This window comes from Chrysochloris asiatica, unplaced genomic scaffold (genome assembly GCF_000296735.1).
Source record: "Chrysochloris asiatica unplaced genomic scaffold, ChrAsi1.0 scaffold00015, whole genome shotgun sequence".
NCBI lineage: Eukaryota > Metazoa > Chordata > Mammalia > Afrosoricida > Chrysochloridae > Chrysochloris > Chrysochloris asiatica.
In genome coordinates this window covers 2,801,146-2,811,199 of record NW_006408533.1, presented here as the reverse complement: position 1 = coordinate 2,811,199, position 10,054 = coordinate 2,801,146, and the positions used below count along the sequence as shown (strand labels likewise).

General features: G+C 38.7%; 1 protein-coding gene and 1 pseudogene across 2 annotated transcripts in view; one reads left to right on the top strand and one right to left on the bottom strand.

The window, feature by feature from the left end:
• ZNF521 (zinc finger protein 521) overlaps positions 1-10,054 on the top strand; it is a 381,618-nt gene that overhangs the window by 296,048 nt on the left and 75,516 nt on the right. The gene's annotated exons all lie outside the window — the stretch shown is intronic.
• LOC102825427 lies at positions 8,497-9,401 on the bottom strand (annotated as a pseudogene).

Below are 10,054 nucleotides of genomic sequence, written 5' to 3'. Positions count from 1 at the left end.
ATCTTAGTCAAGTAATGTTTATACATTTGTAAAATAAGAACTAACATCCACATTAAACCTTAACAAGTATCAACTATTACAGAATAGCAGCAAGTTTATTCCTTAGATAATAGCAAAGTTCAGTTGGAAATTTCCTTAAGCTACCGCCATTCCACTCGTAATACTAAAAAACAACAGATTTTTAAGAATGAAATCCATTCTGAAAAATGTCACTGATAAAAACTTATGGTGCTATCACACACACATTGGAACAACACAGCCCACATACTGGTTTTATAATAATCTACTGGTTTCGGGCCAGTTTGATCCCAAGTTACTTACTATTTTCTTGTAGTTAAGGGCCTTTGAGTCCGTGTGAGTCATAGCTACCTTGTGTAGCATTTCTGAGGAGCAACTGGACCTCTGACATTTTGGTTAGCAGTCCAGTGCTTACTCTACAATGCCATGTCAGGACCCCAAATTAGTTAATGTAGTGCCCACTTATTTGGACTCCAGAGAGCCAAAGAGATGGCTAATCAATTTTATATCACATTAACTTTGTAATTGAAATTATTTAAATGCGCAAACATACACACAAACACAGGAGCGCCATAGCTCTGTATGATAAGCACTGGATTTCAAACCACAAAGTCATTGGTTCAAATCCACCAGCCCCTCTATGGAAGAAACATGAGGCTTCTGTTCCTGCAAAGAGTTCAGCCTTGGAAACCCTATAGAAGACAAGGTCCCTGTGAGTTAGAACTGACTCTGTGACGCTTAACACCAACCACACAGACACAGACTAGACCTATTCAAGAGACTCACTGGTTATTATTTCATTTTAGAAAGAGAGATTAAACCACAAATTGAACATAAACGTATGCCTTGATGTCACTTTTTACTGGGCCAAATTAACTCAAATAAATCCTTAGACTCTATTGTTAATCAAACAATTTTACAAATTGAAAAACGTAAAATGCCAAATTTTGGAATTGAGTCAGAAATCTCATTTTGTTTATTCAATAAATTTGATAAATACTAAGACAAGTGTTCAACAGTGGATATTGTCTGTTCCCATGGGACTGGTTAAAATTCAGTATTCATGTAAATAAAAACAATAAATCTATGCCTACCTTTGAGGTATAAACTGTTGGATTTATGGGATTAAATAGTAGACTGAAGGTGAATTTGTATCACATATAGATATTTTTATAAGCAATATAAAACTACCTGATGTACAACAAATTGTTACAATGATTGTAGCTTGGACTTTATATAACTCAAAGCATTTGCACATAAATTTTTCTAATACCTGTGTCTTTAAAAGAAAGCCTTTGAAACTTTGTCGACAGTGTTGAGATAGCATATTTGGCACAGATATATAATTTTCTAATGCAAAATATTTCTGTGTATTTGATACAACTCAAATGGATAATATTTTTATTGGTTGTGAATGGTCAGCATAGTGAAATTTTATTTATTTCTATAGTTACTAATAAGATAAAAATTGCTTAGCAAATGAGAATGATCTATACAACAAGAGCAAGGAAAGAAATCTGAGTGAAAGGAAAGGGAAAACGAGCTCAGTACAAATAAAATAAGCCCCCCCCCAAAGGATTGTTCATGAATAATTGGCTGACAATTGTAAACTATAAATTTATAAACTGTCTTAGATTGTTGCTTTGTTGTTAGGTGCGGTCCAGTCAGTACCGACTCATAGCAACCTTATACTTAAATAACTAAACAATGCCCAGTCCTGCACCAACCTCACAATTGTTGCTATGCATGAGCCCATTGCTGCTGCCCCTGTGCCAATCCATCTCACATGGAGTCTTCTTTTTCACTGACCCTGAAAGTTTACTAAATATGGAGTCCTTCTCTAGGAACTGGTCCCTCCTAACAATATGTCTGAAGTACAAGAGTTGAAGTCTGGCCATCCTAACTTCCAAGGAGCACTCTGGCTGTACTTCTTCCAACACAGATTTGTTTGTTCTTTGGACCATCCATGTATGGTACTTATAATATTCTCCCCCAACATCATAACTCAAATGCATCAATTCTTCTGCAGTCTTCTAATGGTCCAACTTTCACAGGCACAGCTGGAAAGATTCTGGTACTTACCTCAGCCCCAAGTAGAGTTGGGACGAGGATAGAGATTTCTTTGCTTCCAGCCTCTCAAGCCTGTCTCTAAAGATGTGAGTATGGCTCTTTAGGAAAATAAGAGTCAATGATGTGAATTGGAATTGCTTCCAAGGCAAAAATGGGAAATGTATCAAAAAGTTAAGGAGGAATCATTTCTTTTACACACAAGTCTTTTCAGAAACCTTCATCATCCAAGGAGCACTGGTGGTGCTGCAGGATAAGCACTGGACTGCTAACCCTAAGGCCAGCAGTTCAAACCACCGGCCGCTCAGTGGGAGAGAAACGAGGTTTTCTGTTCCTGTCAAGATTTACAGCTTTAGAAACCTACAGGGTCTTCATGAGTCAGAATCAACTCAATGGCGACAAACAACAGTAACAAGGTCGTACGAAAGCATTTCAAATTCTGAGAACCAAAAACTAAGAGTAATAGAAATCAATGGCTCTTATAGAAAGCATTTTGAATCAAGGTAGGTCATTGTTATACTACAAACTATTTTTGTGTTCATCTATAAATAAAATCTGGAAACTAAGCCATGTCTTAACGTTCCTACATGTCCTACAATATCCTTCGTTCCTAAGGCAGCTCACAATAGGCTAGGTGAAACATCACTACTGTTAAATTACGATACTGTTGTTGTTGTTGTTAAGTGCCATCGAGTAGGTTTGGACTCATAGCAACCCTGAATAGAGTTCCGAGGTGTACCTGGTGGGTTGAAACTGATGACTCTGTGGTTCCCAGTCTGGTCTGAGAGCATCACACTAATAGTACCACAGAAACTAACCCCATTATTTATAAAATTTCTGCCTACATGTTTCAGTTGGGGACTTTAAGAATATATTCCTTATTTTACTTTAGGGGAGACCAGTGTCTCTCCTTGTTCCTCTCCTTTCTTCAGAGTGCTGGTCAGAAGGAGCTTTAATAAGGAGCAGGGCTGCTAAGATAGGGGAAGTGTTTGGAAGTGAGAGAGGGAGCTTCCCGTGGTGGTAGATGGAAGCTGAACATAAGAATAAGGAGCTCTGGCAGGCACTGTTGCATTTGGGTGAGAATGGCAACCTCGTGCATGATGCAATGAAATGTTGCCTGGGTGTGTGATTGGTTGTAGATCACACCGATGTGGTCTGCAGGGTTTTCATTGACTAATTTTCAGAAGTAGATCACCAGTCCTAGTTCATTTTTTGTCCTAGTCCATCTTAGTCTGGAAGCTCTGCTAGAACTTGTTCAGCATCATAGCAGTAGACAAGCCTCCACTGACAGATGGAACCGGGGTCTCCAGCAAGGAGGGCAGAATTCTACCATGGAACCACCAATGCCCCCATCTGGGTGAGAATGTAGATTCACAATCACTTGGGTTGGTTATTTGTGGATTTTTCCAGTATCTTTTGGTTGAGGGAAGTGGGGTCTGGTAAAGCTGCAGAAGAGCTGTAGGTCTTAAAAAATAAGCAACTAACATCAGCTGTGAATGATCACAGGTGGATTTCTCTCCCATTAGGCAGAAATCTTGAGGCCCCGAGGTCTTCCTCAGTCAAACCTTGAGGGGAGGTGCTTCCTGTCCTATGTGTTGCATTCTATTTGGAGGATTCCAAAGCAGTGCTAGTTGTGTGGCTGGGTTTTACAAAAGATTTCCTGCAAGAGCTTTTACGCTTTTTATTTAAGCCTTCTCCTCCCAGACCCTAAAAATCATCATAGCCCCACAGAAGTATGTCTTGCTGGTCACCTTACCGTCAGTTAGGTATGGCTCACTTAGGTTAGTCTCGATCTCTACTTTATACTGATCATTTGGTTTTGGCCTCTAGTTCAGTATTCCTTTCAAATTTTGTAATGGAATTTGAATATTTATCAGTAGGCAAATGAAGAAAGATTTCCTGTTAAGTACCTCACCCAATTTATGTGTTCTTTAAAATTAGCATGATAGATTTAGAAAATAGTAATGTAATGTCTCAATTTTACTGACTCGTCTCTAAACCAGTGGACACAGAACTTTCAGCTTCCTAATAATCTACCTTGTTTCATCATTATCCTTAAATATGGTCTTTGTAGTATTTCTCAGAAAGTGTTTTATGCCAAAGATATCCTTGGATTTAAAGAGAAAGGGAGAAAACGGCATATTCTGAAGTGGATGCTACAAGGCAATACCTAGACCTTCTGCTTTTGAAGTGTTCTTTCCAAGCTGCTGGGAATGTTGACAGTTCCCAATGAGTTCTTACTCTTGAGAATTTTCCTTCGCTGAAGAGACCTCGTTGCTCAAAGAGTAGATACTCTTTTCAGGGTCAGCCACATTCAGTGATTAGTTGACTGGGGAGTAGTTGTAAATATCCATCACTCTTGTGCCAACCCAGACATGCTTCAGGGCTTTACCGTCTCCAGATGTCCCCATGGGATTGAACTTTGGTATGATTGCATCATGGTCCAACTTCTCCCTCTGCCCAATCCTCTTAACTTTCTAGAGTTCCTCAGGTGTTGATCCCTAGAGCTGAACATCCCCAATACACATCTTGCACACAAATGTGTTTCAGAGCCAATTCTTGGAGAATCTGACCTGTAACATATTTGAGTGGTATTAGTTCTGCTTCTTCACAAATGTGGCGTTAACGAAGATTTATGAAGTCTCCCTCAGCTTTCCCTCTTAGTCTTCGTTTGATTTTTGTTTCCTCATAGCCTCTTTTCAAATTGAAATTCATGGGCAAATATTAACACTAAAATAGCTACCACTTACTGTGCACATTAACCCTGAAAGCTAGACACTATTATCCACATTTGATAGGTAAGAACACTGAGCTCAGAGGAGTTAAGCAAATAATTCAAAATCACACAGCTAACAAGACTCAGCTAGCACTGACATTGGACTGCCTTCTAGTTTTGGCAGTTGCTTCATGCTCTGATTGCCAAAAGGTACCATGCCACTGGTCTGCGAGATTAGTTAAGAAAATAATTACAACATGTTATATTTTTTAATGTTTATTGAGGCATGTTGTTGTTGTTGTTAAGTGCCGTCGAGTCGGTTCCGACCCATAGCGACCCTGTACAGGGTTTCTGAGGGTGTAAATCTTTACGGGAGTAGAAAGCCTCATCTTTCTCCCGTGGAGCGGCTGGTAGTTTCGAACCGCTGACCTTAAGGTTCGCAGCCCGATTCGTAACCACTACGCTACCAGAGCTCCTTCATATATTAAGAGTTACATTAAGTTTTGACACATGAATATAGCTATATAACCCAAAACACATCAAGATATAGGACCTTTCTGTAATCCCAGAAATCCCCTTCTGTCCTTTTTAGTCACTTCCATTCCCCAGCTTTAGGCAATCATTGGTCGGATTTCTATCACTACAGATTTGCCTGCTCTTAACTTTCACTGAAGGAGGACTGTTTGTGCTGTAGGACAAAAATAGAACACTAACCATAAGGTTGGCAGTTCAAACCCACCAGCTGCTTCCACGGGAGTATAGTTGATTCAACTATGAGTTGGAATCAACTCGATGGCTGTCATTTTGGGTTCATGGAGTAGATACTCCTATTTTTCTGGCTTCTTTTATTCAACAAGTTTTTGAGATCCATCCAGGTGGTTCATGTATTTATCAGAAGTTTGTGCCTTATTATTGGTTTTGCTTCCATTATATGAATGCACCACCATTTGCTTATTCATTAACCTAGTGATGAGTTGATGATTTGTTTTAAGTTTAGGGCTATTATGAATAAAGTTTCTATAAATCTTTAGGAAAAAAACATATTTTCATGAGCCTTGAAATTTTCTTTAATGTACATTAGAAGCCCTTGTAAATTTAGTTTACAGAATCTGTTAATGCTCCCTGCCCTCTGTAAGGACATTGTCAAGTTTAGTGGCTGTTATTTAAGACACTTGAATCTTAGTTCCTCCTTTTATATTAAGTAGCTCAATAACTCATTAGCACCAGAAAATGAGATTGCATGAGGGTGTCTTATTTTTGGCTTGGAGAATTTAAATGTTATTTTTTAAATGAGTGAGTGTAATTTCCCCTTTTGTCCTTATACCATTTTCTTTATCCTTTTTGCATTATTATTTTAAATTGACCCATAGTTCAGTGTTTCACTTGTACCAATGGGAAAAAAATGCAATATGCTTCAAAACAATTATTTTATTAGCATGGTATCCAAACAAGTCTTTGAAGCAAAAACACGCAATCAAAATGAAGACCAGTGTTTGCTTCTTCTGCCTTTGTATTAAGTGGACTATGTGCGGTAATTTAAAATCACTTAATTAGCATTCATCTCTCAAATTATCATCCTAATTCCTAAATGAAGTGCTTTATATTTGATCACATCAAAACACCTATGATTTCTGAGTGTGCATGAATTGCATCTTTTTGACTGGACTGTTTTTATTTTTAACAATCCTTAGAACTTAGCTTATTCCTGATCGTTTTTCTCTCCTTCCTTTATTCCTCATTGTGATTTAAAACTTGTCAGCTTATGTTTTCCCCTTAACAATATCAGTCACTCACAAGTTACTGATTTTTCTCTACAACCATGACCAGCATCTCACTTTTTCATCTATTCTTCATGTTCCTAAGCTGCCCTTTTCCGGATCATAGGGAGAAAACTACTGTGTAAAGAAATTATTTTTTAAACATTCATCAATGATGTGTCAACAAAATGGAGAGTAAAGTTACTCATATATTCTAACTTTATTTTACCTCTTGACTGATTCTTAAAACTACTCATCTACTTGATAAAAAAGACTAAGAGAAGTCAAAAAACATTGCTACAAAATGTGTGATGTTATTGCGTCTTGATGTATCCTCCCCCTAGGTCTATAGACTTCTGAAGGCCATGATTGTGTGGTGCTGTGGGCTAATGCACTGGACTGCAAAGTCTGTTTGAATCACAAGGTCGGCGTTTCAAGTTCATCAGCCACTCCTTGGAAACCCTATACAGGATCTCTATGGGTTGGAATCGACTCAACGGCACTTAACAACAACAGTCCTCCCCCACCCACCACCACTCATTTGTCACACTGTGGTGACTTGCATGTTGCTGTGATGCTGGAAGTTATACCACCAGTATTTTAAATACCAGAAGGGTAGACAGGTTTCAGCTGAACTTCCAGACTAAGACGGTCTAGAAAGAAGGCAAGACAGACTACTTCTGAATATTTAACCACTGAAAACTTTATGAATAGCAGTGGAACATGGTCGGGTATAGAGTCAAAAGATGAAAACATGATTAGCACCAGAATATTGTTAGACATAGTGCCAGAAGTTGAGCCCGTCAGGTTGGAAGGTAGTCAAAATATGACTGGGGAAAAGATGCCTCCTCAAAGTGGAGTTGACCATGATGATGTGAATGGAGTCAAGTTTTGGGAACCTTCAGTTACTGATAGGACACAACTCAAAATGAGAAATGGCTATAAGCATCCATTGATAATCAGAACATGGAATATATGAAGTATGAATGTAGCAAAATTAGTAGTTGTCAAAAATGAAATGGAACACATAAAGATCAAGATTCTAGACATTGGAGAGCTGAAATGGACTTATTGACCATTTTAAATCTGATGATCATAGTTTTGGTTGACTCAGTTTACTGGGCCAGGAACAATAAGTTGAAGAGGAATGGTGTCGCATTCTTCATCAAAAAGGTTTCAAAATCACATATGAAGTACAATGTTGTCTGTGATAGGATAATATGCATATGCCTACAAGGAAGACCAGTTAATACCACTATAACTCATATTTACACACCAACCACTTAACCCAGTGGTGATGAAATTTAAGGTGTGGTGCTAAAGGATAAGCACTGAACTGTTAACTGAAAGGTCCTTGATTCAAATCCACCAGCTGCTTCTCAGAAACTCTATAAAGGGTTTCTTTGAGTTGGAACAGCTTTGACAGCACTTAACAATAAACAAACGTCTTCAATCTGAAATTGATTAAGCTTGCAATGAAGATATATTTATAATTACTGGTGATCGGAATGCAAAGGTTGGAAACAAAGAGGAAGGACCAGTAGTAGGAGAAAATGGAATGGGTGATGGAAATGATGCCAGAGATCGTATAATAAATGTTTTGTTTTTTTGAAAGCCTTATTACTTTTTTAATTTGAGAACTATGTTAATTTCAAATTATGTTAACAAGCACAGGATTTGTAGACAGCTTAAATGTAGTGAGAATTAATAATCATACTACAATTTTAATTGGTCATATATTGAACCTCTATTCCTCCACTGAACCACGCCTGCTTCCATCTCTCCCTTGCCCCCAACAACAACTACCTCAATCACTTTTGTTTAGTAGAGTGAGAAAGAGCAAACACCATGAAAAACTAATGTTAGAACCTAAATCAGATCTCCTTTGGTCTATGTAATGAACCTTCAGATATATGCCAACTCCTTTTTTCTTCTTTACTAGAACTGAAAGTGGAAAGTTAGGTATTATCCATGTTTTTCTTATAGTCTTCATCACATCTTTCATTCTGAGCTACAGTTGAAGCAGTTTTTCCAGTCTCCCATTGTCCCTTTTCTCATGAATGGAAACATGGTGTGGTCTATGATTTCAGTAGGAACCAGTGAAGAGTTTGCCATTAAATTCTGCTTCATTGCATCAAATGAAGTGTGATGAACAATTTTATGTAGAACTTCATCATCTAGGTTGCTTCCAGTAAATTTTGCCAACTTCTGAATTTTATCCTCAGGGTTCTTCATATCCTCATTAAGAGGTAGAGAATTCAGCGTTGAGCTTTTGCTTTCCACCATCCTTTCACATCGTCATGCCATGAGCCCCAGCACACTTCCCCAACCAGGAAATTCTCAAAATACTCTTTTCAGATGCCTGGGTATGGAAGCACTTTATTCATCCTGTGGTAATATGGTAATAGGCTCTACCATATTCCTCTTGGGGTTTCTAGCTGCATAGCTTATCTTGCATTTTTCTCTAGGAAGGGTGGAGGCAACAGATGAATGGCAGATGAGTTTTCAGAGTTCATGATGAGGGCAGCACATTAGCTTTTTCCTAACCATCTCCTACTGCTGGATGCATCCATTCGATAAAAGGGATTTGTGCAAAAGTCAGTGTGCATTTACTTTTCTCAGTACCACTATTAGTTTGTATCATGTTCACTATGTCCTGAGTCCATGTTGTGCCTACTTTAGGAAATGTAGAAATCAGCAAATCATCAGACTTGACTTGGAAGTTCCAGGTCTGATCCCAGACTTCACAGGTGGGAGATGGATTAAAGAATTCCCTTCACATAGTCCATAGTTACGTGTACCTGACCTTCAGTTTTCAAGGTCTTCATCTTGTTTAAGGCCATGAGTGTTAGAACTTAGAGTACTGATAGAGACAAAAAGTTGCAGGAACAATGACTTATTTATTGCAAATATGCTTTTAAAAAAACATAAAGGATGACTGTGTCCCTCACCAGATGTAATACACAGAAATCAAATGGACCACATCTGTGTGAAGAGATGGTGGAAAAGCTAAATACCATCAGCCAAAACAAGGCCAGGGGCAAACTGTGGAACAGACCATCAGTTGCTCAAATGCAAATTCACGCTGAAGCTGAATAAAATTGAAACAAGTCAACGGGAGCCAAAATATGACCTGGAATGTGCTGTTGTTATTATTAAGTGCTGTCGAGTTGGTTCCGACCCATAGCAACCCTGTATAGGGTTTCCAAGGAGCACTTGGAACCTCCAACCTTGTGGTTCAAAGTGACTTTGCAGTTCAGCACATTAATCCACCGTGCCACACCAGGATTTGTTGTTGTTGTTGTTGCTGTCAGGTACCATCGAGTCAGAACCAACTCATAGTGACCCCATGAACAGCAGATCGAAACAATGTCCGATCCTGGGCCAACCTCACTACCGCTGCCACACTTGATGCCATCAATGATGCAATCTGGCCAATCCATCTCGTTGAGGGTCTTCCTCTTTTACTCTGACCCTCCATCTTACCCAGCATGAC